The sequence below is a fragment of the Dendrobates tinctorius genome, unplaced genomic scaffold (assembly GCF_039654945.1).
Source record: "Dendrobates tinctorius isolate UK_male_01 unplaced genomic scaffold, ASM3965494v1 ptg000090l, whole genome shotgun sequence".
NCBI lineage: Eukaryota > Metazoa > Chordata > Amphibia > Anura > Dendrobatidae > Dendrobates > Dendrobates tinctorius.
In genome coordinates, this window is record NW_027361758.1 from 4938537 (window position 1) to 4963364 (window position 24828).

The window sequence follows — 24828 nt, forward strand, 5'->3', positions numbered from 1 at the left end:
CTAATTAATGTCTATTTATGGGTTCCCCAACTCCGGTCCTCAAGGCCCACCAACAGGTCATGTTGTCAGGATTTCCCTTGTATTGTACAGGTGATGCAATTCACTTGGGCAATACTGAGGAAATCCTGAAAACATGACCTGTTGGTGACCTTGAGGACTGGAGTTGGGGAGCCCTGGTCTAGTTGATACAGGAGTTATAAAGTACAATTGTTTACACAGAGTCAAAACCTAGAGTTTTAGCATCCTGGGTTCTGTTGTGGTGCCTTTACCATTGATAAGATGTCACATCCTTGCCTATAATTTTAGTATTACTCCAGTAAGCTTTATATGCCTGACAACCTCTTTATATGGCATATTGAGATGTAATTAAGTGCTTGGGACCCGTTAAATGCCATTGATGGTGCCCATTTCTGGAGATGGATGGTGAAGGCCACCTCATTTTATACTAATACCTACTAAAAAACAAAGTAGTGTAGGTCAGGCATAGAGAAAATGGAAGTTTCGTAAACACATATTACAACTAGTGTTTAATAGGCTGACCTCACATGTAGAGTATCCATGATATACCTTCCAGCTACTTTATCTAAATTAGAAGCAAATTGTTTGAAGATTGCTTCTACCTAAATGGCAGAAAGCGCACCTATCTTGGTGATGGATAGGACAGCTTGAGGGGATATGGAGGTGGCTGTTTTTTTGATAGGTGTTATGTAAACATTTTGCTATTAATTTATGTAAAATTTCAAAGTTTTCTAACTATTAGACACACGTTAATTTTAAACACCCCCCCAGGTTTACTTAGTAAAAATATAGGATAAAAACTTTTGCAACTAATTAAAATTTCCCACAGGTATAAATTTGTAGGGGATTTGATAACACTAACTTTACTGCTTAGCGTACATTTTTTTGCAAAAAAACGTATCAACAAAATACCCTGGTTTTGCTAACATCTTTTACTAGCACTTGCTACTTACAGTTACGTCTATTTTACAACAGAGTATTTATGCACTTTTGTCATACTGTGTTCTGTTTCTGTGTCTTAGTTCTTGGGTGGTGTGAACAGGGTCTTATTGACCCGTTCAGTTTTTGTGCATGTGTCATGTGTTCTGACTTTACTGCTGTAGGGAAGAATATAGTGGATAGAGATCTAATGTTAGTATTTCTCTGCAGCATGTATATTATACATGTGTACCTTTGCAGCAGGCAGTTTATATGCATTTTCTGGAGCACATGCGTAATCACATCACTACTGCATGCACAGTATATGCACACTAAGCTCTGCTATGCATACGCACATGTCTGCAACATACATACACACATTTCAGTTACACACAGCTGTCTTACATACACACCTCTCCAACACACACACAGCTCAGCTACATAGAAACACACAGCTCTCCTATGTTTACACACACACACCTTTCCTATATAACACTCAGCTCTCACACGTACACATATACGGTTTTCCCACATTCACATACAGCTCTTCTACTTACACAAACACAGCTACGCAAAAACAAACACGGCTTTGAAACATGCACACTCACATATGTGCTACTTACATTGGCACGGTACCTCAGTGGTTAGTCCCTCAGCGATGGGGTCCTTAGTTCAAATCCCACCAAGGACAACATCTGCAAGGACTTTGTATATTCTCCCCGTATTTGCGTGGGTTTCCTCCTACATACCAAAGACATACTGATAGGAAATTTAAATTGTAAGCCCTATCGAGGACATTGCCAATAATATCTGTAAAGCGCTGTGGAATTAATGGCGCTATATAAATGAGTAAGGAGTTTGTATGTTCTCCCCGTGTTTGCGTGGGTTGCTCCCACATTCCGAAGACATACAGATAGTGAATTTAGATTGTGAGCCCCATCGGGGACAGTGCCAATAATGTCTGTAAAGCGCTGTGGAATTAATGGCGCTATATAAATGAGTAAGGAGTTTGTATGTTCTCCCCGTGTTTGCGTGGGTTGCTCCCACATTCCAAAGACATACTGATAGGGAATTTAGATTGTGAGCCCCATCGGGGACAGTGCCAATAATGTCTGTAAAGCGCTGTGGATTTAATGGCGCTATATAAATGAGTAAAATAAATACATACACTGTTGGCTAAACACTCGCACACAGCTTTCCTCATACACAAACAACTCATATTAGCAACACATACAGCTCCTCTATGTACACTCACACAAACAATATATATATATATATATATATATATATACACAAACACATATACATCAACACAACCCCTGTATACATTACCACATTTTGAAATTCCTTTCAAGAATGTGACTGATCACATGCTGTGAAAGGGCCTTCAGCTACACAGGACGTGCAGTATCCCTGCAGGTCCCAGTTTCATTCTCTCCAGTACAGCACCAATCAGATAGATCAGTGTAGGACAAGAACAGAGAAAAGAGTTCTCTCAGTGATCAGGAAGGATGTTGTCAGCATTCTGCTCATTCAGAATAAGCTGCCTCTAGACTGTAACACACATACACTTTTTAGTAAGATTTTTCTTTGCTAAATATGCTAATTATTGTCTAGTTAAGGGTTCCCCAACTCCGGTCCTCAAGGCCCACCAACAGGTCATGTTGTCAGGATTTCCCTTGTATTGTACAGGTGATGCAATTCACCTGGGCAATACTGAGGAAATCCTGAAAACATGACTTGTTGGTGACCTTGAGGACCGGAGTTGGGGAGCCCTGGTCTAGTTGATACAGGAGTTAAAAAGTACAATTGTTTACACAGAGTCAAAACCTAGAGTTTTAGCATCCTGGGTTCTGTTGTGGTGCCTTTACCATTGATAAGATGTCACATCCTTGCCTATAATTTTAGTATTACTCCAGTAGGCTTTATATGCCTGACAGCCTCTTTATATGGCATATTGAGATGCAATTAAGTGCTTGGGACCCGTTAAATGCCATTGATGGTGCCCATTTCTGGAGATGGATGGTGAAGGCCACCTCATTTTATACTAATACCTACTAAAAAACAAAGTAGTGTAGGTCAGGCATAGAGAAAATGGAAGTTTTGTAAACACATATTACAACTAGTGTTTAATAGGCTGACCTCACATGTAGAGTATCCATGATATACCTTCCAGCTACTTTATCTAAATTAGAAGCAAATTGTTTGAAGATTACTTCTACCTAAATGGCAGAAAGCGCACCTATCTTGGTGATGGATAGGACAGCTTGAGGGGATATGGAGGTGGCTGTTTTTTTGATGGGTGTAATGTAAACATTTTGCTATTAATTTATGTAAAATTTCAAAGTTTTCTAACTATTAGACACACGTTAGTTTTAAACACACCCCCAGGTTTACTTAGTAAAAATATAGGATAAAAACTTTTGCAACTAATTAAAATTTCCCACAGGTATAAATTTGTAGGGGATTTGATAACACTAACTTTACTGCTTAGCGTACATTTTTTTTGCAGAAAAACGTATCAACAAAATACCCTGGTTTTGCTAACATCTTTTACTAGCACTTGCTACTTACATTTACGTATATTTTACAACAGAGTATTCATGCACGTTTGTCATACTGTGTTCTGTTTCTGTGTCTTAGTTCTTGGGTGGTGTGAACAGGGTCTTATTGACTCGTTCAGTTTTTGTGCATGTGTCATGTGTTCTGACTTTACTGCTGTAGGGAAGAATATAGTGGATAGAGATCTAATGTTAGTATTTCTCTGCAGCATGTATATTATACATGTGTACCTTTGCAGCAGGCAGTTTATATGCATTTTCTGGAGCACATGCGTAATCACATCACTACTGCATGCACAGTATATGCACACTAAGCTTTGCTATGCATACGCACATGTCTGCAACATACATACACACATTTCAGTTACACACAGCTGTCTTACATACACACACCTCTCCAACACACACACAGCTCAGCTACATAGAAACACACAGCTCTCCTATGTTTACACACACACACCTTTCCTATATAACACTCAGCTCTCACACATACACATATACGGTTTTCCCACATTCACATACAGCTCTTCTACTTACACAAACACAGCTACCCAAAAACAAACACGGCTTTGAAACATGCACACACACATATGTGCTACTTACATTGGCACGGTACCTCAGTGGTTAGTCCCTCAGCGATGGGGTCCTTAGTTCAAATCCCACCAAGGACAACATCTGCAAGGAGTTTGTATATTCTCCCCGTATTTGCGTGGGTTTCCTCCTACATACCAAAGACATACTGATAGGAAATTTAAATTGTAAGCCCTATCGAGGACAGTGCCAATAATGTCTGTAAAGCGCTGTGGAATTAATGGCGCTATATAAATGAGTAAGGAGTTTGTATGTTCTCCCCGTGTTTGCGTGGGTTGCTCCCACATTCCAAAGACATACAGATAGTGAATTTAGATTGTGAGCCCCATCGGGGACAGTGCCAATAATGTCTGTAAAGCGCTGTGGAATTAATGGCGCTATATAAATGAGTAAGGAGTTTGTATGTTCTCCCCGTGTTTGCGTGGGTTGCTCCCACATTCCAAAGACATACTGAGGGAATTTAGATTGTGAGCCCCATCGAGGACAGTGCCAATAATGTCTGTAAAGCGCTGTGGAATTAATGGCGCTATATAAATGAGTAAAATAAATACATACACTGTTTGCTAAACACTCGCACACAGCTTTCCTCATACACAAAAAACTCATATTAGCAACACATACAGCTCCTCTATGTACACTCACACAAACAGATATATATATATATATATATATATATATACACAAACACATATACATCAACACAACCCCTGTATACATTACCACATTTTGAAATTCCTTTCAAGAATGTGACTGATCACATGCTGTGAAAGGGCCTTCAGCTACACAGGACGTGCAGTATCCCTGCAGGTCCCAGTTTCATTCTCTCCAGTACAGCACCAATCAGATAGATCAGTGTGGGGCAAGAACAGAGAAAACAGTTCTCTCAGTGATCAGGAAGGATGTTGTCAGCATTCTGCTCATTCAGAATAAGCTGCCTCTAGACTGTAACACACATACACTTTTTAGTAAGATTTTTCTTTGCTAAATATGCTAATTAATGTCTAGTTAAGGGTTCCCCAACTCCGGTCCTCAAGGCCCACCAACAGGTCATGTTGTCAGGATTTCCCTTGTATTGTACAGGTGATGCAATTCACTTGGGCAATACTGAGGAAATCCTGAAAACATGACCTGTTGGTGACCTTGAGGACTGGAGTTGGGGAGCCCTGGTCTAGTTGATACAGGAGTTATAAAGTACAATTGTTTACACAGAGTCAAAACCTAGAGTTTTAGCATCCTGGGTTCTGTTGTGGTGCCTTTACCATTGATAAGATGTCACATCCTTGCCTATAATTTTAGTATTACTCCAGTAAGCTTTATATGCCTGACAGCCTCTTTATATGGCATATTGAGATGTAATTAAGTGCTTGGGACCCGTTAAATGCCATTGATGGTGCCCATTTCTGGAGATGGATGGTGAAGGCCACCTCATTTTATACTAATACCTACTAAAAAACAAAGTAGTGTAGGTCAGGCATAGAGAAAATGGAAGTTTCGTAAACACATATTACAACTAGTGTTTAATAGGCTGACCTCACATGTAGAGTATCCATGATATACCTTCCAGCTACTTTATCTAAATTAGAAGCAAATTGTTTGAAGATTGCTTCTACCTAAATGGCAGAAAGCGCACCTATCTTGGTGATGGATAGGACAGCTTGAGGGGATATGGAGGTGGCTGTTTTTTTGATAGGTGTTATGTAAACATTTTGCTATTAATTTATGTAAAATTTCAAAGTTTTCTAACTATTAGACACACGTTAATTTTAAACACCCCCCCAGGTTTACTTAGTAAAAATATAGGATAAAAACTTTTGCAACTAATTAAAATTTCCCACAGGTATAAATTTGTAGGGGATTTGATAACACTAACTTTACTGCTTAGCGTACATTTTTTTGCAAAAAAACGTATCAACAAAATACCCTGGTTTTGCTAACATCTTTTACTAGCACTTGCTACTTACAGTTACGTCTATTTTACAACAGAGTATTTATGCACGTTTGTCATACTGTGTTCTGTTTCTGTGTCTTAGTTCTTGGGTGGTGTGAACAGGGTCTTATTGACCCGTTCAGTTTTTGTGCATGTGTCATGTGTTCTGACTTTACTGCTGTAGGGAAGAATATAGTGGATAGAGATCTAATGTTAGTATTTCTCTGCAGCATGTATATTATACATGTGTACCTTTGCAGCAGGCAGTTTATATGCATTTTCTGGAGCACATGCGTAATCACATCACTACTGCATGCACAGTATATGCACACTAAGCTTTGCTATGCATACGCACATGTCTGCAACATACATACACACTTTTCAGTTACACACAGCTGTCTTACATACACACACCTCTCCAACACACACACAGCTCAGCTACATAGAAACACACAGTTCTCCTATGTTTACACACACACCTTTCCTATATAACACTCAGCTCTCACACGTACACATATACGGTTTTCCCACATTCACATACAGCTCTTCTACTTACACAAACACAGCTACCCAAAAACAAACACGGCTTTGAAACATGCACACACACATATGTGCTACTTACATTGGCACGGTACCTCAGTGGTTAGTTCCTCAGCGATGGGGTCCTTAGTTCAAATCCCACCAAGGACAACATCTGCAAGGAGTTTGTATATTCTCCCCGTATTTGCGTGGGTTTCCTGCTACATACCAAAGACATACTGATAGGAAATTTAAATTGTAAGCCCTATCGAGGACAGTGCCAATAATGTCTGTAAAGCGCTGTGGAATTAATGGCGCTATATAAATGAGTAAGGAGTTTGTATGTTCTCCCCGTGTTTGCGTGGGTTGCTCCCACATTCCAAAGACATACAGATAGTGAATTTAGATTGTGAGCCCCATCGGGGACAGTGCCAATAATGTCTGTAAAGCGCTGTGGAATTAATGGCGCTATATAAATGAGTAAGGAGTTTGTATGTTCTCCCCGTGTTTGCGTGGGTTGCTCCCACATTCCAAAGACATACTGATAGGGAATTTAGATTGTGAGCCCCATCGAGGACAGTGCCAATAATGTCTGTAAAGCGCTGTGGAATTAATGGCGCTATATAAATGAGTGAAATAAATACATACACTGTTTGCTAAACACTCGCACACAGCTTTCCTCATACACAAAAAACTCATATTAGCAACACATACAGCTCCTCTATGTACACTCACACAAACAGATATATATATATATATATATATATACACAAACACATATACATCAACACAACCCCTTTATACATTACCACATTTTGAAATTCCTTTCAAGAATGTGACTGATCACATGCTGTGAAAAGGCCTTCAGCTACACAGGACGTGCAGTATCCCTGCAGGTCCCAGTTTCATTCTCTCCAGTACAGCACCAATCAGATAGATCAGTGTGGGGCAAGAGCAGAGAAAACAGTTCTCTCAGTGATCAGGAAGGATGTTGTCAGCATTCTGCTCATTCAGAATAAGCTGCCTCTAGACTGTAACACACATACACTTTTTAGTAAGATTTTTCTTTGCTAAATATGCTAATTAATGTCTAGTTAAGGGTTCCCCAACTCCGGTCCTCAAGGCCCACCAACAGGTCATGTTGTCAGGATTTCCCTTGTATTGTACAGGTGATGCAATTCACCTGGGCAATACTGAGGAAATCCTGAAAACATGACCTGTTGGTGACCTTGAGGACTGGAGTTGGGGAGCCCTGGTCTAGTTGATACAGGAGTTAAAAAGTACAATTGTTTACACAGAGTCAAAACCTAGAGTTTTAGCATCCTGGGTTCTGTTGTGGTGCCTTTACCATTGATAAGATGTCACATCCTTGCCTATAATTTTAGTATTACTCCAGTAAGCTTTATATGCCTGACAGCCTCTTTATATGGCATATTAAGATGTAATTAAGTGCTTGGGACCCGTTAAATGCCATTGATGGTGCCCATTTCTGGAGATGGATGGTGAAGGCCACCTCATTTTATACTAATACCTACTAAAAAACAAAGTAGTGTAGGTCAGGCATAGAGAAAATGGAAGTTTTGTAAACACATGTTACAACTAGTGTTTAATAGGCTGACCTCACATGTAGAGTATCCATGATATACCTTCCAGCTACTTTATCTAAATTAGAAGCAAATTGTTTGAAGATTGCTTCTACCTAAATGGCAGAAAGCGCACCTATCTTGGTGATGGATAGGACAGCTTGAGGGGATATGGAGGTGGCTGTTTTTTTGATAGGTGTTATGTAAACATTTTGCTATTAATTTATGTAAAATTTCAAAGTTTTCTAACTATTAGACACACGTTAATTTTAAACACCCCCCCAGGTTTACTTAGTAAAAATATAGGATAAAAACTTTTGCAACTAATTAAAATTTCCCACAGGTATAAATTTGTAGGGGATTTGATAACACTAACTTTACTGCTTAGCGTACATTTTTTTGCAAAAAAACGTATCAACAAAATACCCTGGTTTTGCTAACATCTTTTACTAGCACTTGCTACTTACAGTTACGTCTATTTTACAACAGAGTATTTATGCACTTTTGTCATACTGTGTTCTGTTTCTGTGTCTTAGTTCTTGGGTGGTGTGAACAGGGTCTTATTGACCCGTTCAGTTTTTGTGCATGTGTCATGTGTTCTGACTTTACTGCTGTAGGGAAGAATATAGTGGATAGAGATCTAATGTTAGTATTTCTCTGCAGCATGTATATTATACATGTGTACCTTTGCAGCAGGCAGTTTATATGCATTTTCTGGAGCACATGCGTAATCACATCACTACTGCATGCACAGTATATGCACACTAAGCTCTGCTATGCATACGCACATGTCTGCAACATACATACACACATTTCAGTTACACACAGCTGTCTTACATACACACCTCTCCAACACACACACAGCTCAGCTACATAGAAACACACAGCTCTCCTATGTTTACACACACACACCTTTCCTATATAACACTCAGCTCTCACACGTACACATATACGGTTTTCCCACATTCACATACAGCTCTTCTACTTACACAAACACAGCTACGCAAAAACAAACACGGCTTTGAAACATGCACACTCACATATGTGCTACTTACATTGGCACGGTACCTCAGTGGTTAGTCCCTCAGCGATGGGGTCCTTAGTTCAAATCCCACCAAGGACAACATCTGCAAGGACTTTGTATATTCTCCCCGTATTTGCGTGGGTTTCCTCCTACATACCAAAGACATACTGATAGGAAATTTAAATTGTAAGCCCTATCGAGGACATTGCCAATAATATCTGTAAAGCGCTGTGGAATTAATGGCGCTATATAAATGAGTAAGGAGTTTGTATGTTCTCCCCGTGTTTGCGTGGGTTGCTCCCACATTCCGAAGACATACAGATAGTGAATTTAGATTGTGAGCCCCATCGGGGACAGTGCCAATAATGTCTGTAAAGCGCTGTGGAATTAATGGCGCTATATAAATGAGTAAGGAGTTTGTATGTTCTCCCCGTGTTTGCGTGGGTTGCTCCCACATTCCAAAGACATACTGATAGGGAATTTAGATTGTGAGCCCCATCGGGGACAGTGCCAATAATGTCTGTAAAGCGCTGTGGATTTAATGGCGCTATATAAATGAGTAAAATAAATACATACACTGTTGGCTAAACACTCGCACACAGCTTTCCTCATACACAAACAACTCATATTAGCAACACATACAGCTCCTCTATGTACACTCACACAAACAATATATATATATATATATATATATATATACACAAACACATATACATCAACACAACCCCTGTATACATTACCACATTTTGAAATTCCTTTCAAGAATGTGACTGATCACATGCTGTGAAAGGGCCTTCAGCTACACAGGACGTGCAGTATCCCTGCAGGTCCCAGTTTCATTCTCTCCAGTACAGCACCAATCAGATAGATCAGTGTAGGACAAGAACAGAGAAAAGAGTTCTCTCAGTGATCAGGAAGGATGTTGTCAGCATTCTGCTCATTCAGAATAAGCTGCCTCTAGACTGTAACACACATACACTTTTTAGTAAGATTTTTCTTTGCTAAATATGCTAATTATTGTCTAGTTAAGGGTTCCCCAACTCCGGTCCTCAAGGCCCACCAACAGGTCATGTTGTCAGGATTTCCCTTGTATTGTACAGGTGATGCAATTCACCTGGGCAATACTGAGGAAATCCTGAAAACATGACTTGTTGGTGACCTTGAGGACCGGAGTTGGGGAGCCCTGGTCTAGTTGATACAGGAGTTAAAAAGTACAATTGTTTACACAGAGTCAAAACCTAGAGTTTTAGCATCCTGGGTTCTGTTGTGGTGCCTTTACCATTGATAAGATGTCACATTCTTGCCTATAATTTTAGTATTACTCCAGTAGGCTTTATATGCCTGACAGCCTCTTTATATGGCATATTGAGATGCAATTAAGTGCTTGGGACCCGTTAAATGCCATTGATGGTGCCCATTTCTGGAGATGGATGGTGAAGGCCACCTCATTTTATACTAATACCTACTAAAAAACAAAGTAGTGTAGGTCAGGCATAGAGAAAATGGAAGTTTTGTAAACACATATTACAACTAGTGTTTAATAGGCTGACCTCACATGTAGAGTATCCATGATATACCTTCCAGCTACTTTATCTAAATTAGAAGCAAATTGTTTGAAGATTACTTCTACCTAAATGGCAGAAAGCGCACCTATCTTGGTGATGGATAGGACAGCTTGAGGGGATATGGAGGTGGCTGTTTTTTTGATGGGTGTAATGTAAACATTTTGCTATTAATTTATGTAAAATTTCAAAGTTTTCTAACTATTAGACACACGTTAGTTTTAAACACACCCCCAGGTTTACTTAGTAAAAATATAGGATAAAAACTTTTGCAACTAATTAAAATTTCCCACAGGTATAAATTTGTAGGGGATTTGATAACACTAACTTTACTGCTTAGCGTACATTTTTTTTGCAGAAAAACGTATCAACAAAATACCCTGGTTTTGCTAACATCTTTTACTAGCACTTGCTACTTACATTTACGTATATTTTACAACAGAGTATTCATGCACGTTTGTCATACTGTGTTCTGTTTCTGTGTCTTAGTTCTTGGGTGGTGTGAACAGGGTCTTATTGACTCGTTCAGTTTTTGTGCATGTGTCATGTGTTCTGACTTTACTGCTGTAGGGAAGAATATAGTGGATAGAGATCTAATGTTAGTATTTCTCTGCAGCATGTATATTATACATGTGTACCTTTGCAGCAGGCAGTTTATATGCATTTTCTGGAGCACATGCGTAATCACATCACTACTGCATGCACAGTATATGCACACTAAGCTTTGCTATGCATACGCACATGTCTGCAACATACATACACACATTTCAGTTACACACAGCTGTCTTACATACACACACCTCTCCAACACACACACAGCTCAGCTACATAGAAACACACAGCTCTCCTATGTTTACACACACACACCTTTCCTATATAACACTCAGCTCTCACACATACACATATACGGTTTTCCCACATTCACATACAGCTCTTCTACTTACACAAACACAGCTACCCAAAAACAAACACGGCTTTGAAACATGCACACACACATATGTGCTACTTACATTGGCACGGTACCTCAGTGGTTAGTCCCTCAGCGATGGGGTCCTTAGTTCAAATCCCACCAAGGACAACATCTGCAAGGAGTTTGTATATTCTCCCCGTATTTGCGTGGGTTTCCTCCTACATACCAAAGACATACTGATAGGAAATTTAAATTGTAAGCCCTATCGAGGACAGTGCCAATAATGTCTGTAAAGCGCTGTGGAATTAATGGCGCTATATAAATGAGTAAGGAGTTTGTATGTTCTCCCCGTGTTTGCGTGGGTTGCTCCCACATTCCAAAGACATACAGATAGTGAATTTAGATTGTGAGCCCCATCGGGGACAGTGCCAATAATGTCTGTAAAGCGCTGTGGAATTAATGGCGCTATATAAATGAGTAAGGAGTTTGTATGTTCTCCCCGTGTTTGCGTGGGTTGCTCCCACATTCCAAAGACATACTGAGGGAATTTAGATTGTGAGCCCCATCGAGGACAGTGCCAATAATGTCTGTAAAGCGCTGTGGAATTAATGGCGCTATATAAATGAGTAAAATAAATACATACACTGTTTGCTAAACACTCGCACACAGCTTTCCTCATACACAAAAAACTCATATTAGCAACACATACAGCTCCTCTATGTACACTCACACAAACAGATATATATATATATATATATATATATACACAAACACATATACATCAACACAACCCCTGTATACATTACCACATTTTGAAATTCCTTTCAAGAATGTGACTGATCACATGCTGTGAAAGGGCCTTCAGCTACACAGGACGTGCAGTATCCCTGCAGGTCCCAGTTTCATTCTCTCCAGTACAGCACCAATCAGATAGATCAGTGTGGGGCAAGAACAGAGAAAACAGTTCTCTCAGTGATCAGGAAGGATGTTGTCAGCATTCTGCTCATTCAGAATAAGCTGCCTCTAGACTGTAACACACATACACTTTTTAGTAAGATTTTTCTTTGCTAAATATGCTAATTAATGTCTAGTTAAGGGTTCCCCAACTCCGGTCCTCAAGGCCCACCAACAGGTCATGTTGTCAGGATTTCCCTTGTATTGTACAGGTGATGCAATTCACTTGGGCAATACTGAGGAAATCCTGAAAACATGACCTGTTGGTGACCTTGAGGACTGGAGTTGGGGAGCCCTGGTCTAGTTGATACAGGAGTTATAAAGTACAATTGTTTACACAGAGTCAAAACCTAGAGTTTTAGCATCCTGGGTTCTGTTGTGGTGCCTTTACCATTGATAAGATGTCACATCCTTGCCTATAATTTTAGTATTACTCCAGTAAGCTTTATATGCCTGACAGCCTCTTTATATGGCATATTGAGATGTAATTAAGTGCTTGGGACCCGTTAAATGCCATTGATGGTGCCCATTTCTGGAGATGGATGGTGAAGGCCACCTCATTTTATACTAATACCTACTAAAAAACAAAGTAGTGTAGGTCAGGCATAGAGAAAATGGAAGTTTCGTAAACACATATTACAACTAGTGTTTAATAGGCTGACCTCACATGTAGAGTATCCATGATATACCTTCCAGCTACTTTATCTAAATTAGAAGCAAATTGTTTGAAGATTGCTTCTACCTAAATGGCAGAAAGCGCACCTATCTTGGTGATGGATAGGACAGCTTGAGGGGATATGGAGGTGGCTGTTTTTTTGATAGGTGTTATGTAAACATTTTGCTATTAATTTATGTAAAATTTCAAAGTTTTCTAACTATTAGACACACGTTAATTTTAAACACCCCCCCAGGTTTACTTAGTAAAAATATAGGATAAAAACTTTTGCAACTAATTAAAATTTCCCACAGGTATAAATTTGTAGGGGATTTGATAACACTAACTTTACTGCTTAGCGTACATTTTTTTGCAAAAAAACGTATCAACAAAATACCCTGGTTTTGCTAACATCTTTTACTAGCACTTGCTACTTACAGTTACGTCTATTTTACAACAGAGTATTTATGCACGTTTGTCATACTGTGTTCTGTTTCTGTGTCTTAGTTCTTGGGTGGTGTGAACAGGGTCTTATTGACCCGTTCAGTTTTTGTGCATGTGTCATGTGTTCTGACTTTACTGCTGTAGGGAAGAATATAGTGGATAGAGATCTAATGTTAGTATTTCTCTGCAGCATGTATATTATACATGTGTACCTTTGCAGCAGGCAGTTTATATGCATTTTCTGGAGCACATGCGTAATCACATCACTACTGCATGCACAGTATATGCACACTAAGCTTTGCTATGCATACGCACATGTCTGCAACATACATACACACTTTTCAGTTACACACAGCTGTCTTACATACACACACCTCTCCAACACACACACAGCTCAGCTACATAGAAACACACAGTTCTCCTATGTTTACACACACACCTTTCCTATATAACACTCAGCTCTCACACGTACACATATACGGTTTTCCCACATTCACATACAGCTCTTCTACTTACACAAACACAGCTACCCAAAAACAAACACGGCTTTGAAACATGCACACACACATATGTGCTACTTACATTGGCACGGTACCTCAGTGGTTAGTTCCTCAGCGATGGGGTCCTTAGTTCAAATCCCACCAAGGACAACATCTGCAAGGAGTTTGTATATTCTCCCCGTATTTGCGTGGGTTTCCTGCTACATACCAAAGACATACTGATAGGAAATTTAAATTGTAAGCCCTATCGAGGACAGTGCCAATAATGTCTGTAAAGCGCTGTGGAATTAATGGCGCTATATAAATGAGTAAGGAGTTTGTATGTTCTCCCCGTGTTTGCGTGGGTTGCTCCCACATTCCAAAGACATACAGATAGTGAATTTAGATTGTGAGCCCCATCGGGGACAGTGCCAATAATGTCTGTAAAGCGCTGTGGAATTAATGGCGCTATATAAATGAGTAAGGAGTTTGTATGTTCTCCCCGTGTTTGCGTGGGTTGCTCCCACATTCCAAAGACATACTGATAGGGAATTTAGATTGTGAGCCCCATCGAGGACAGTGCCAATAATGTCTGTAAAGCGCTGTGGAATTAATGGCGCTATATAAATGAGTGAAATAAATACATACACTGTTTGCTAAACACTCGCACACAGCTTTCCTCATACACAAAAAACTCATATTAGCAACACATACAGCTCCTCTATGTACACTCACACAAACAGATATATATATATATATATATATATACACAAACACATATACATCAACACAACCCCTTTATACATTACCACATTTTGAAATTCCTTTCAAGAATGTGACTGATCACATGCTGTGAAAAGGCCTTCAGCTACACAGGACGTGCAGTATCCCTGCAGGTCCCAGTTTCATTCTCTCCAGTACAGCACCAATCAGATAGATCAGTGTGGGGCAAGAGCAGAGAAAACAGTTCTCTCAGTGATCAGGAAGGATGTTGTCAGCATTCTGCTCATTCAGAATAAGCTGCCTCTAGACTGTAACACACATACACTTTTTAGTAAGATTTTTCTTTGCTAAATATGCTAATTAATGTCTAGTTAAGGGTTCCCCAACTCCGGTCCTCAAGGCCCACCAACAGGTCATGTTGTCAGGATTTCCCTTGTATTGTACAGGTGATGCAATTCACCTGGGCAATACTGAGGAAATCCTGAAAACATGACCTGTTGGTGACCTTGAGGACTGGAGTTGGGGAGCCCTGGTCTAGTTGATACAGGAGTTAAAAAGTACAATTGTTTACACAGAGTCAAAACCTAGAGTTTTAGCATCCTGGGTTCTGTTGTGGTGCCTTTACCATTGATAAGATGTCACATCCTTGCCTATAATTTTAGTATTACTCCAGTAAGCTTTATATGCCTGACAGCCTCTTTATATGGCATATTAAGATGTAATTAAGTGCTTGGGACCCGTTAAATGCCATTGATGGTGCCCATTTCTGGAGATGGATGGTGAAGGCCACCTCATTTTATACTAATACCTACTAAAAAACAAAGTAGTGTAGGTCAGGCATAGAGAAAATGGAAGTTTTGTAAACACATGTTACAACTAGTGTTTAATAGGCTGACCTCACATGTAGAGTATCCATGATATACCTTCCAGCTACTTTATCTAAATTAGAAGCAAATTGTTTGAAGATTGCTTCTACCTAAATGGCAGAAAGCGCACCTATCTTGGTGATGGATAGGACAGCTTGAGGGGATATGGAGGTGGCTGTTTTTTTGATAGGTGTTATGTAAACATTTTGCTATTAATTTATGTAAAATTTCAAAGTTTTCTAACTATTTGACACACGTTAATTTTAAACACACCCCCAGGTTTACTTAGTAAAAATATAGGATAAAAACTTTTGCAACTAATTAAAATTTCCCACAGGTATAAATTTGTAGGGGATTTGATAACACTAACTTTACTGCTTAGCGTACATTTTTTTGCAAAAAAACGTATCAACAAAATACCCTGGTTTTGCTAACATCTTTTACTAGCACTTGCTACTTACAGTTACGTCTATTTTACAACAGAGTATTTATGCACGTTTGTCATACTGTGTTCTGTTTCTGTGTCTTAGTTCTTGGGTGGTGTGAACAGGGTCTTATTGACCCGTTCAGTTTTTGTGCATGTGTCATGTGTTCTGACTTTACTGCTGTAGGGAAGAATATAGTGGATAGAGATCTAATGTTAGTATTTCTCTGCAGCATGTATATTATACATGTGTACCTTTGCAGCAGGCAGTTTATATGCATTTTCTGGAGCACATGCGTAATCACATCACTACTGCATGCACAGTATATGCACACTAAGCTCTGCTATGCATACGCACATGTCTGCAACATACATACACACATTTCAGTTACACACAGCTGTCTTACATACACACCTCTCCAACACACACACAGCTCAGCTACATAGAAACACACAGCTCTCCTATGTTTACACACACACCTTTCCTATATAACACTCAGCTCTCACACGTACACATATACGGTTTTCCCACATTCACATACAGCTCTTCTACTTACACAAACACAGCTACGCAAAAACAAACACGGCTTTGAAACATGCACACTCACATATGTGCTACTTACATTGGCACGGTACCTCAGTGGTTAGTCACTCAGCGATGGGGTCCTTAGTTCAAATCCCACCAAGGACAACATCTGCAAGGACTTTGTATATTCTCCCCGTATTTGCGTGGGTTTCCTCCTACATACCAAAGACATACTGATAGGAAATTTAAATTGTAAGCCCTATCGAGGACATTGCCAATAATATCTGTAAAGCGCTGTGGAATTAATGGCGCTATATAAATGAGTAAGGAGTTTGTATGTTCTCCCCGTGTTTGCGTGGGTTGCTCCCACATTCCGAAGACATACAGATAGTGAATTTAGATTGTGGGCCCCATCGGGGACAGTGCCAATAATGTCTGTAAAGCGCTGTGGAATTAATGGCGCTATATAAATGAGTAAGGAGTCTGTATGTTCTCCCCGTGTTTGCGTGGGTTGCTCCCACATTCCAAAGACATACTGATAGGGAATTTAGATTGTGAGCCCCATCGGGGACAGTGCCAATAATGTCTGTAAAGCGCTGTGGATTTAATGGCGCTATATAAATGAGTAAAATAAATACACTGTTGGCTAAACACTCGCACACAGCTTTCCTCATACACAAACAACTCATATTAGCAACACATACAGCTCCTCTATGTACACTCACACAAACAATATATATATATATATATATATATATACACACAAACACATATACATCAACACAACCCCTGTATACATTACCACATTTTGAAATTCCTTTCAAGAATGTGACTGATCACATGCTGTGAAAGGGCCTTCAGCTACACAGGACGTGCAGTATCCCTGCAGGTCCCAGTTTCATTCTCTCCAGTATAGCACCAATCAGATAGATCAGTGTAGGACAAGAACAGAGAAAACAGTTCTCTCAGTGATCAGGAAGGATGTTGTCAGCATTCTGCTCATTCAGAATAAGCTGCCTCTAGACTGTAACACACATACACTTTTTAGTAAGATTTTTCTTTGCTAAATATGCTAATTATTGTCTAGTTAAGGGTTCCCCAACTCCGGTCCTCAAGGCCCACCGACAGGTCATGTTGTCAGGATTTCCCTTGTATTGTACAGGTGATGCAATTCACCTGGGCAATACTGAGGAAATCCTGAAAACATGACTTGTTGGTGACCTTGAGGACCGGAGTTGGGGAGCCCTGGTCTAGTTGATACAGGAGTTAAAAAGTACAATTGTTTACACAGAGTCAAAACCTAGAGTTTTAGCATCCTGGGTTCTGTTGTGGTGCCTTTACCATTGATAAGATGTCACATCCTTGCCTATAATTTTAGTATTACTCCAGTAGGCTTTATATGCCTGACAGCCTCTTTATATGGCATATTGAGATGCAATTAAGTGCTTGGGACCCGTTAAATGCCATTGATGGTGCCCATTTCTGGAGATGGATGGTGAAGGCCACCTCATTTTATACTAATACCTACTAAAAAACAAAGTAGTGTAGGTCAGGCATAGAGAAAATGGAAGTTTTGTAAACACATATTACAACTAGTGTTTAATAGGCTGACCTCACATGTAGAGTATCCATGATATACCTTCCAGCTACTTTATCTAAATTAGAAGCAAATTGTTTGAAGATTACTTCTACCTAAATGGCAGAAAGCGCACCTATCTTGGTGATGGATAGGACAGCTTGAGGGGATATGGAGGTGGCTGTTTTTTTGATGGGTGTAATGTAAACATTTTGCTATTAATTTATGTAAAATTTCAAAGTTTTCTAACTATTAGACACACGTTAGTTTTAAACACACCCCCAGGTTTACTTAGTAAAAATATAGGATAAAAACTTTTGCAACTAATTAAAATTTCCCACAGGTATAAATTTGTAGGGGATTTGATAACACTAACTTTACTGCTTAGCGTACATTTTTTTTGCAGAAAAACGTATCAACAAAATACCCTGGTTTTGCTAACATCTTTTACTAGCACTTGCTACTTACATTTACGTATATTTTACAACAGAGTATTCATGCACGTTTGTCATACTGTGTTCTGTTTCTGTGTCTTAGTTCTTGGGTGGTGTGAACAGGGTCTTATTGACTCGTTCAGTTTTTGTGCATGTGTCATGTGTTCTGACTTTACTGCTGTAGGGAAGAATATAGTGGATAGAGATCTAATGTTAGTATTTCTCTGCAGCATGTATATTATACATGTGTACCTTTGCAGCAGGCAGTTTATATGCATTTTCTGGAGCACATGCGTAATCACATCACTACTGCATGCACAGTATATGCACACTAAGCTTTGCTATGCATACGCACATGTCTGCAACATACATACACACATTTCAGTTACACACAGCTGTCTTACATACACACACCTCTCCAACACACACACAGCTCAGCTACATAGAAACACACAGCTCTCCTATGTTTACACACACACACCTTTCCTATATAACACTCAGCTCTCACACATACACATATACGGTTTTCCCACATTCACATACAGCTCTTCTACTTACACAAACACAGCTACCCAAAAACAAACACGGCTTTGAAACATGCACACACACATATGTGCTACTTACATTGGCACGGTACCTCAGTGGTTAGTCCCTCAGCGATGGGGTCCTTAGTTCAAATCCCACCAAGGACAACATCTGCAAGGAGTTTGTATATTCTCCCCGTATTTGCGTGGGTTTCCTCCTACATACCAAAGACATACTGATAGGAAATTTAAATTGTAAGCCCTATCGAGGACAGTGCCAATAATGTCTGTAAAGCGCTGTGGAATTAATGGCGCTATATAAATGAGTAAGGAGTTTGTATGTTCTCCCCGTGTTTGCGTGGGTTGCTCCCACATTCCAAAGACATACAGATAGTGAATTTAGATTGTGAGCCCCATCGGGGACAGTGCCAATAATGTCTGTAAAGCGCTGTGGAATTAATGGCGCTATATAAATGAGTAAGGAGTTTGTATGTTCTCCCCGTGTTTGCGTGGGTTGCTCCCACATTCCAAAGACATACTGAGGGAATTTAGATTGTGAGCCCCATCGAGGACAGTGCCAATAATGTCTGTAAAGCGCTGTGGAATTAATGGCGCTATATAAATGAGTAAAATAAATACATACACTGTTTGCTAAACACTCGCACACAGCTTTCCTCATACACAAAAAACTCATATTAGCAACACATACAGCTCCTCTATGTACACTCACACAAACAGATATATATATATATATATATATATATATATATACACAAACACATATACATCAACACAACCCCTGTATACATTACCACATTTTGAAATTCCTTTCAAGAATGTGACTGATCACATGCTGTGAAAGGGCCTTCAGCTACACAGGACGTGCAGTATCCCTGCAGGTCCCAGTTTCATTCTCTCCAGTACAGCACCAATCAGATAGATCAGTGTGGGGCAAGAACAGAGAAAACAGTTCTCTCAGTGATCAGGAAGGATGTTGTCAGCATTCTGCTCATTCAGAATAAGCTGCCTCTAGACTGTAACACACATACACTTTTTAGTAAGATTTTTCTTTGCTAAATATGCTAATTAATGTCTAGTTAAGGGTTCCCCAACTCCGGTCCTCAAGGCCCACCAACAGGTCATGTTGTCAGGATTTCCCTTGTATTGTACAGGTGATGCAATTCACTTGGGCAATACTGAGGAAATCCTGAAAACATGACCTGTTGGTGACCTTGAGGACTGGAGTTGGGGAGCCCTGGTCTAGTTGATACAGGAGTTATAAAGTACAATTGTTTACACAGAGTCAAAACCTAGAGTTTTAGCATCCTGGGTTCTGTTGTGGTGCCTTTACCATTGATAAGATGTCACATCCTTGCCTATAATTTTAGTATTACTCCAGTAAGCTTTATATGCCTGACAGCCTCTTTATATGGCATATTGAGATGTAATTAAGTGCTTGGGACCCGTTAAATGCCATTGATGGTGCCCATTTCTGGAGATGGATGGTGAAGGCCACCTCATTTTATACTAATACCTACTAAAAAACAAAGTAGTGTAGGTCAGGCATAGAGAAAATGGAAGTTTCGTAAACACATATTACAACTAGTGTTTAATAGGCTGACCTCACATGTAGAGTATCCATGATATACCTTCCAGCTACTTTATCTAAATTAGAAGCAAATTGTTTGAAGATTGCTTCTACCTAAATGGCAGAAAGCGCACCTATCTTGGTGATGGATAGGACAGCTTGAGGGGATATGGAGGTGGCTGTTTTTTTGATAGGTGTTATGTAAACATTTTGCTATTAATTTATGTAAAATTTCAAAGTTTTCTAACTATTAGACACACGTTAATTTTAAACACCCCCCCAGGTTTACTTAGTAAAAATATAGGATAAAAACTTTTGCAACTAATTAAAATTTCCCACAGGTATAAATTTGTAGGGGATTTGATAACACTAACTTTACTGCTTAGCGTACATTTTTTTGCAAAAAAACGTATCAACAAAATACCCTGGTTTTGCTAACATCTTTTACTAGCACTTGCTACTTACAGTTACGTCTATTTTACAACAGAGTATTTATGCACGTTTGTCATACTGTGTTCTGTTTCTGTGTCTTAGTTCTTGGGTGGTGTGAACAGGGTCTTATTGACCCGTTCAGTTTTTGTGCATGTGTCATGTGTTCTGACTTTACTGCTGTAGGGAAGAATATAGTGGATAGAGATCTAATGTTAGTATTTCTCTGCAGCATGTATATTATACATGTGTACCTTTGCAGCAGGCAGTTTATATGCATTTTCTGGAGCACATGCGTAATCACATCACTACTGCATGCACAGTATATGCACACTAAGCTCTGCTATGCATACGCACATGTCTGCAACATACATACACACATTTCAGTTACACACAGCTGTCTTACATACACACCTCTCCAACACACACACAGCTCAGCTACATAGAAACACACAGCTCTCCTATGTTTACACACACACACCTTTCCTATATAACACTCAGCTCTCACACGTACACATATACGGTTTTCCCACATTCACATACAGCTCTTCTACTTACACAAACACAGCTACGCAAAAACAAACACGGCTTTGAAACATGCACACTCACATATGTGCTACTTACATTGGCACGGTACCTCAGTGGTTAGTCCCTCAGCGATGGGGTCCTTAGTTCAAATCCCACCAAGGACAACATCTGCAAGGACTTTGTATATTCTCCCCGTATTTGCGTGGGTTTCCTCCTACATACCAAAGACATACTGATAGGAAATTTAAATTGTAAGCCCTATCGAGGACATTGCCAATAATATCTGTAAAGCGCTGTGGAATTAATGGCGCTATATAAATGAGTAAGGAGTTTGTATGTTCTCCCCGTGTTTGCGTGGGTTGCTCCCACATTCCGAAGACATACAGATAGTGAATTTAGATTGTGAGCCCCATCGGGGACAGTGCCAATAATGTCTGTAAAGCGCTGTGGAATTAATGGCGCTATATAAATGAGTAAGGAGTTTGTATGTTCTCCCCGTGTTTGCGTGGGTTGCTCCCACATTCCAAAGACATACTGATAGGGAATTTAGATTGTGAGCCCCATCGGGGACAGTGCCAATAATGTCTGTAAAGCGCTGTGGATTTAATGGCGCTATATAAATGAGTAAAATAAATACATACACTGTTGGCTAAACACTCGCACACAGCTTTCCTCATACACAAACAACTCATATTAGCAACACATACAGCTCCTCTATGTACACTCACACAAACAATATATATATATATATATATATATACACAAACACATATACATCAACACAACCCCTGTATACATTACCACATTTTGAAATTCCTTTCAAGAATGTGACTGATCACATGCTGTGAAAGGGCCTTCAGCTACACAGGACGTGCAGTATCCCTGCAGGTCCCAGTTTCATTCTCTCCAGTACAGCACCAATCAGATAGATCAGTGTAGGACAAGAACAGAGAAAAGAGTTCTCTCAGTGATCAGGAAGGATGTTGTCAGCATTCTGCTCATTCAGAATAAGCTGCCTCTAGACTGTAACACACATACACTTTTTAGTAAGATTTTTCTTTGCTAAATATGCTAATTATTGTCTAGTTAAGGGTTCCCCAACTCCGGTCCTGAAGGCCCACCAACAGGTCATGTTGTCAGGATTTCCCTTGTATTGTACAGGTGATGCAATTCACCTGGGCAATACTGAGGAAATCCTGAAAACATGACCTGTTGGTGACCTTGAGGACCGGAGTTGGGGAGCCCTGGTCTAGTTGATACATGAGTTAAAAAGTACAATTGTTTACACAGAGTCAAAACCTAGAGTTTTAGCATCCTGGGTTCTGTTGTGGTGCCTTTACCATTGATAAGATGTCACATCCTTGCCTATAATTTTAGTATTACTCCAGTAGGCTTTATATGCCTGACAGCCTCTTTATATGGCATATTGAGATGCAATTAAGTGCTTGGGACCCGTTAAATGCCATTGATGGTGCCCATTTCTGGAGATGGATGGTGAAGGCCACCTCATTTTATACTAATACCTACTAAAAAACAAAGTAGTGTAGGTCAGGCATAGAGAAAATGGAAGTTTTGTAAACACATATTACAACTAGTGTTTAATAGGCTGACCTCACATGTAGAGTATCCATGATATACCTTCCAGCTACTTTATCTAAATTAGAAGCAAATTGTTTGAAGATTACTTCTACCTAAATGGCAGAAAGCGCACCTATCTTGGTGATGGATAGGACAGCTTGAGGGGATATGGAGGTGGCTGTTTTTTTGATGGGTGTAATGTAAACATTTTGCTATTAATTTATGTAAAATTTCAAAGTTTTCTAACTATTAGACACACGTTAGTTTTAAACACACCCCCAGGTTTACTTAGTAAAAATATAGGATAAAAACTTTTGCAACTAATTAAAATTTCCCACAGGTATAAATTTGTAGGGGATTTGATAACACTAACTTTACTGCTTAGCGTACATTTTTTTTGCAAAAAAACGTATCAACAAAATACCCTGGTTTTGCTAACATCTTTTACTAGCACTTGCTACTTACAGTTACGTTTATTTTACAACAGAGTATTCATGCACGTTTGTCATACTGTGTTCTGTTTCTGTGTCTTAGTTCTTGGGTGGTGTGAACAGGGTCTTATTGACTCGTTCCGTTTTTGTGCATGTGTCATGTGTTCTGACTTTACTGCTGTAGGGAAGAATAGAGTGGATAGAGATCTAATGTTAGTATTTCTCTGCAGCATGTATATTATACATGTGTACCTTTGCAGCAGGCAGTTTATATGCATTTTCTGGAGCACATGCGTAATCACATCACTACTGCATGCACAGTATATGCACACTAAGCTTTGCTATGCATACGCACATGTCTGCAACATACATACACACATTTCAGTTACACACAGCTGTCTTACATACACACACCTCTCCAACACACACAAAGCTCAGCTACATAGAAACACACAGTTCTCCTATGTTTACACACACACCTTTCCTATATAACACTCAGCTCTCACACGTACACATATACGGTTTTCCCACATTCACATACAGCTCTTCTACTTACACAAACACAGCTACCCAAAAACAAACACGGCTTTGAAACATGCACACACACATATGTGCTACTTACATTGGCACGGTACCTCAGTGGTTAGTTCCTCAGCGATGGGGTCCTTAGTTCAAATCCCACCAAGGACAACATCTGCAAGGAGTTTGTATATTCTCCCCGTATTTGCGTGGGTTTCCTGCTACATACCAAAGACATACTGATAGGAAATTTAAATTGTAAGCCCTATCGAGGACAGTGCCAATAATGTCTGTAAAGCGCTGTGGAATTAATGGCGCTATATAAATGAGTAAGGAGTTTGTATGTTCTCCCCGTGTTTGCGTGGGTTGCTCCCACATTCCAAAGACATACAGATAGTGAATTTAGATTGTGAGCCCCATCGGGGACAGTGCCAATAATGTCTGTAAAGCGCTGTGGAATTAATGGCGCTATATAAATGAGTAAGGAGTTTGTATGTTCTCCCCGTGTTTGCGTGGGTTGCTCCCACATTCCAAAGA